The following is a 6000-nucleotide window of genomic DNA, read 5'->3' on the forward strand; positions in this document are numbered from 1 at the left end:
TGGATGACTCCAAAGCAACATTGTTCTCCAGACCCAACAGAGCTGATGCACATAGGACCTCACAGAGACTGTGACATCACTAAAGAGATCTGCAGGAGCTCAAGCCAGATAAAATCTCAGCATGGAGGAGGGGAACTGGTCACAAAGCCCTACACCTAGCCAAGTGGCTATTTGTGATTGATAGCTGCTTGGAGAATGAAAACAATTTTCTCAATGGAGTTACACTGGGTATGGCAAACACAGCCCAGGACAGGCCCCATGCCCAGTAGTTTCTAGTATAAATAGGACTTCATGATTTTGTTTTTGACTTATAAACAGATTGTTTTGTTTGTTTTAAGCAAGAGAAAGAGCATGATGTCAAGTTGGGAGGAGTTGGGGAAGGGGGAAAATATGATAGAAATAAATGTAAAATTTAAAAATAAGGAAAAATTAAAAGTAAAATATATATGATGACGAGGTGCTGAGGAGATGGCTCTTGCAGAGGACCTTACTTCAGTCCCAAGACCCCAAATGGTGGCTCACAACTGCCTGTTATTCCAGTTCCATGGCATATGACAGCATATTATGTCCTCAGTGGGCATATTCACAGACACACACGCAGGGAAAATATCTGCACACTTAAAATTTAAAAAAAAAAAACAAAATCTGAAATAATAATAAGATATATCTGTTGATCTGGATAGTGCCATTAGCTAGAGACCTGAGTTCAGTTTGAAGAACCTACTAACAGCCATCTGTCACTCTGAGGCCACCCTGGGCTATTCAACCCGTGTTACATAGTAAGACATATATACGCACAAACACAAACACACACACACACATTCTCCACATAGTCTGTACATTTATATATTTACTTCACCATTATAGTGATTCCATATCATAGGTATTGTTACCATCCACATTGTACACAAGAAACGAAACACCCAGAGAGACTGAATAAGTAGCTCCCAAGTCATAGAGCAACTAAGATGTTACCCATGATTAAGTCATGCCTCCTAGTCATCCTGATCATTGTGAGGTCAGGAGGCAACCTGGGCCCTCAGTGTTTAACCATATGAAGGAGGCAGTAGATACAGGAAACTGAGAAACACCCAAGATGGCACATTCACGGCTCATGTCCTAGACTCTGACAACTGCTTGCTCTCAGCTCTATGATTTGGAAAAGGATCAGAAAGTCGAGGCAGGGGATCCCAGGTGTGCCAGGTACTGGTTCTCGGACTTTATTCACTGGAAGGGGTATATGAAAGAGATTATATGAGTGTGTGAGGGGAAAGTGCACGGAAAATTGTTTGTCTGCCTCCCTAATTTCCTGCAGTGGACCAGTACACAGTCTACCTGTGCTTGGAAATCTTGACCCAGCCTGAAAAGAACAGAAAAGCTTCTCGCCAGGATCTCTATTTTCATCAGGTGCTCGAGGATGTGAATGACACACGGAATGTGCATGTGGGGCCCAGGAGTGAGGACAGTAAGGACCATGAGCAGAAAAGGAGAAGAGCCAGGAATGTGAGAACAAGACACCCAGTCACTGTGAGGAGCTGCTCAGATACGTTTCCTGGCAATTGTTGTCACGTTATCCACAGTGGGCGCTATGATGCATAAAACTGATGTCACAAAGCTCCTGAAAACCAGTGCTGGATCCATGAATTCATGTGTTCCGGGTTGAGACCAAGTCTCCACCCATCTAGCCATAGTCTTGAGGAGATAGGAACCACAGGAAGGGCCTTAGCCCTGTGCTTCCTGCTTCCTATTCTGGAGGGCTTCCTGGCAAGAGATGGGCACCCCTGGGAGTCAGAGAACCTGACAGGACCTGCTCTGTAGGGACCATCTCCTTTCCTTGGCCAGAAGGGACTGGCAATACACCCTGCTGCTCTCCCCTCTGTTCAGCATCCCTGGGGCCCTTCTCAGCCTGAATAACCCCTCATTCTTACCTTCCAGGTTTAAGGTCTGAGGATTCTGCCTCCTCCCCAGGCTGAAGCCATCCATCTACTACTGCAGTCGGCTTCAGTGCCCTTCACGTCACGACCAAATCAACTCGCTCTGTCTCCACGGTCCCAGGTAGGCTGAATTGCCCATTCTTGCTTAAAGGGCATTATTGTTGGTCAGGCCTGAAACATGAGCAAGAAAGAAACTTCCAGATGGCTAGACTCACACTGACTGGTGTACTTGTTTCATCATCTCTTTCCACTCAGCATGATTCTGGGTAGCCTGTGCTGGTTGTCACTGGCTGCTTTCTTCTCTGAGAGCTGGTGCACTGCCCCAAATGAGCTGAGGAATAATGAAGATCTGAGCCAGATGTCCGGACACCAACCTGTCACAATTGTGCTGAACTAAAGAGACTAAAAGACCTAGGATTTGGAGTATGATGGCAGTTGCCAGTGAAGCTGTTAGGCATAAGGTGAGCTCTAGCAGAGAACAACAGACCACAAAAGACAGGCCATAGAACAATGGGTAGGCAGGGTAAGGTCCTGAGATGGCATAAAGATAATGGTGTTGGCCTCCCTGAGATCAAGAGAGAAGGAGATGGCAGTGGGAGACTCTGGATGGCCCAGCTCAGGACCTTCCAAACAGGAAGTGACCAACAATGGGGGACGGTGGTCCATATTAGCTGGATCAGATTAAAACAGCCTCAAGACTTCCTCTGCAAGGTGGCATGTAGAGAGCTCTAACCCTTTCCCCAGTAAACTTTCAAGTTAGCTTTGTCTTTTCTTTTTTTCTTTCTTTCTTTCTTTCTTTCTTTCTTTCTTTCTTTCTTTCTTTCTTTCTTTCTTCCTTCCTTCCTTTCTTTCTTTCTATCTTTCTTTCTCTCTTCCTTCCTTCCTTCCTTCCTTCCTTTCTTTCTTCCTTCCTTCCTTCCTTCTTTCCTTCATCCCTTCCTTCCTTCATTCTTGTTTATCTGAGTTTTTCTGTGTATCCCTGGCTGATCTGGAACTTTCTCTATAAACCAGATTGGCCAAGAACTCAGAGATTCATCTCCCTCTGCCTCCAGAGTTCTGGGATTAAAGGAATGCACCACCATGCCTAACAAACTTTAGCTGTTTCTTAAACTTCTTTACATATTCTTGCATCTTATACACCTACTTACTTATAACAGATTGAATTATAGGTAACCTGGGCTTCTGAGGAAGCACAGCCTTTTCCTAAAAGTATCCATTCTAGGGAGAGCACAAAGGAGAGATGGACAGTGAGAAGAGAAATTTAGGGCCTGTGCCTACCAGGATCTAGGTTGCTGCATGTCGAATTGGCTATATTACTTGCCTCTTTGATTGCTCTGCTTACACTCTTGAGTACTTGACTAACTACTGCATCCTATTGGAATTCTTCCCTTTTGAAAAGAAGAAGGATCAAATGAAGAAATGAATGAAGGAAAGACAGACAAAAAGAAGAAAGGAAGAAAGAGTGCTGCTAAGGTCAAGACCAGAGAAAAACAGAGATCCTCTCTACTTCATAAGAAAAACCAGTGAGGTAACTGGAAGTAGGGTCAGGAGACAGGAATTAAATAGGGTAGTATCACCTGATTTCTTAGCACTGATACCTGAATTAGATAGGGTAGTATCACCTGATTTCTTAGCACTGATACCTGAACCTCCTTTCAGGCAAATCAAATTAGCATTTGAGCATAAGATCCAAAATTCACTCACTCTCTCTCCCTCGCTCTGTGTGTTTGTGTGTGTGGGTGGGGGGGTATTGTGAGGTTGTAGTGGTGTGTGTGGTATGTAAGCTCCTAGTATGATTTCCTGATGTGTCCAGGAAGGAGAACCTCCACACCAGATGATCAAATGTGTGTGTGTACGTGTGTCTGTGCACAGTCACGCGTGTCTCTGCACATTTGAGGTTGATGCCTATATACAGGTTTGAGTGTGTTTTCTCGTGTCTTGTCCACTTTTTTTCTGAGACAGGGTCTTTCATTGGCCTGAAGCTCACAAAATAGGGTAAGCTGTCTGACCACTAAACCCCAGGAACATTACGTATCCACAGTTTTGTGCTGGGATTCCACAACTGGAGTTTTATGTAGATTCTGGGGATTGCAAATCAAGCACCTTGTTAATTGAGCTTTCCCCTCAAATCCTAGGATGAAGTTTTAATTGGGATACAAAATAATCAGTTAGAAATGTGGTTTTTAAAAAGTGGATTTATTTTTTTTTAAAAAAAGGTGGTGTGTGGGGGGGTGTATTCTGAAAACATTGACTTTGATCCTGAGTTCTAAGTGTTTTCCAAATCAGCTAGGGCTCCGAAAGACCAAGGTATTATTCCACCAAAACCCAAGTTGGTGAGCCAAAGAGTTTAAAACTTACAGCTAACAGATGAGGAGTTACTTACAGGAGCAAAGCAGCGACACCACAGAAAGTCTGACTGTAGCCAGATAGATGGAAGTGCCTGCCCGTCAGTCGACCGTTCACACTCTCAGTACTCCAGTGTCTCCAGAGGCTACAGAAACACAAGTAACTGGGTCAGAATCACACACAGATGACAAGGAAATACTTCGAGGAGAGGCTGGAATCTCAGGTGAGAGTCTAATAACTCCCACTCCAGGTTAAATGCCCTTGTATAAAGAACCATCAGCAGGCCGGTGGTGGTAGGGTGTGTAACAAGGAAGCTCAGTAAGTCGTGGAAAGCAAGCCTGTAAGCAGCATTCCTGCCATGGCCTCTGTATACTGGTATATTTGTGTTAAAATGAATAAAGCTTGCCTGAAAATAAGCGGGCAAAGCAGCCACACTCCTCAGCTATACAGGACCGCGGTGGGGGGGCGGGAGCAAAACTTTCATCCCAGTGCTCAGGAGGCAGAGGCAGGCAAGTCTCTGAGTTCAAGGCTATTCTGGGCTATACAAGATTGATCCAGAAACAGATATCAGTGTTTGGGAATCACACATGTTTAATCCCAGTACTGGAGAAGGGGAGACAGGAGCAATATGAAGAGCAGAGAGAGGAATATAAAGGGGGAGAGACAGGAACTCAGGAGTGTGGAGTCTGATAATTTGTGGAGACAGGATCATCACCTTGAGTCTGAAGACTTGGTAGAGGTCAAAGGTCTCTCTAGTGGTTGGCTGCTTTGTATTTCTGATCTTCAGCTTGGACCCCAATACCTGCCTCTGGGTTTTTATGATTCTGCTACACCTCTGCTTTGATTTCTGCTTCGAGATTCCTTCCTTGATTTCCTTACATGATGGACTAAAACTGGAAACTTAAATAAAGCCTTTCAATTTGATTTTGACCATAGTGATTACAATTTAAAACTAATACAGCATATTCCCAAGTGGGGGATAAACCAGACACCCTTAAATCTCATATATGGGCCATCCATAATCTTCAGCGTGACACATACCCTGCATTAAGAGCCCCAAACCACCATTAAGGCCACTTGCTTTGAAGAATTTTTTTTTAATTTTAGAGATTTATTTTACGAAAAAGTTGCAAAAATAAGACAGAATATTCCCAAATGCCCTGAACCTGGTTGATTCTTTTGTTACGATTTTGAGTGGATGTGTCACAATTGTTGAGCCAATCAAGGCATTCCTAATTACTAAATCCATGGTTTATTCAGATTCTTTTACCATTACTCTTTACCATTGTCCATTACAATATCCCACGAAGACACTAATTCATACAGCAGTGGTTCCCATGGCTTTTTGTAAGACATATATTTGTGTTGAGGAATCATTTATACTTCTAGGGTAAAATGAAACGTTAGTGTGTTGCATCCTTCCCTACTGTCTTTATCTCAATGGAGTCACCTTTGGGAAGAGCATGATGAGGCTTCCATGAGAAGTTCTTTTCTGAAGTACATCACCTCCATCAAGGTTGCAGAGAACATCAAGTTCTTCATGTTGTATATTGTTCATTTTATAAAAGCTCCCTCCAGAAATGGAAGCCTCACAGACATGGTGGCTGTCCTTGTGTTAATGTCGACCTACCACAGTGTCAACTGAGAGGGAAGCCTCTAATGAGAAACTGCCTACATCAGATGAAGAGGTTGGTCTTTGGACACATGTGTGTGATAAAAG

At 43.7% G+C, this 6000-nt stretch overlaps 1 long non-coding RNA gene across 3 annotated transcripts in view; it reads right to left on the reverse strand.

The window, feature by feature from the left end:
• LOC142835057 (uncharacterized) overlaps positions 1-4353 on the reverse strand; it is a 9199-nt gene extending 4846 nt beyond the window's left edge. For all 3 annotated transcript variants that reach the window (XR_012907721.1, XR_012907723.1, XR_012907722.1), the window contains exons 1-2: positions 4318-4353; positions 1929-2105 (exon numbers count right to left, since the gene is read on the reverse strand). This is a non-coding gene — a long non-coding RNA (uncharacterized LOC142835057). The remainder of the gene's footprint in view (positions 1-1928; positions 2106-4317) is intronic.
• Between the last annotated feature and the right edge of the window lie 1647 nt (positions 4354-6000).

The sequence above is a fragment of the Microtus pennsylvanicus genome, chromosome 14, assembly GCF_037038515.1.
Source record: "Microtus pennsylvanicus isolate mMicPen1 chromosome 14, mMicPen1.hap1, whole genome shotgun sequence".
NCBI classification, from domain to species: Eukaryota; Metazoa; Chordata; class Mammalia; order Rodentia; family Cricetidae; genus Microtus; species Microtus pennsylvanicus.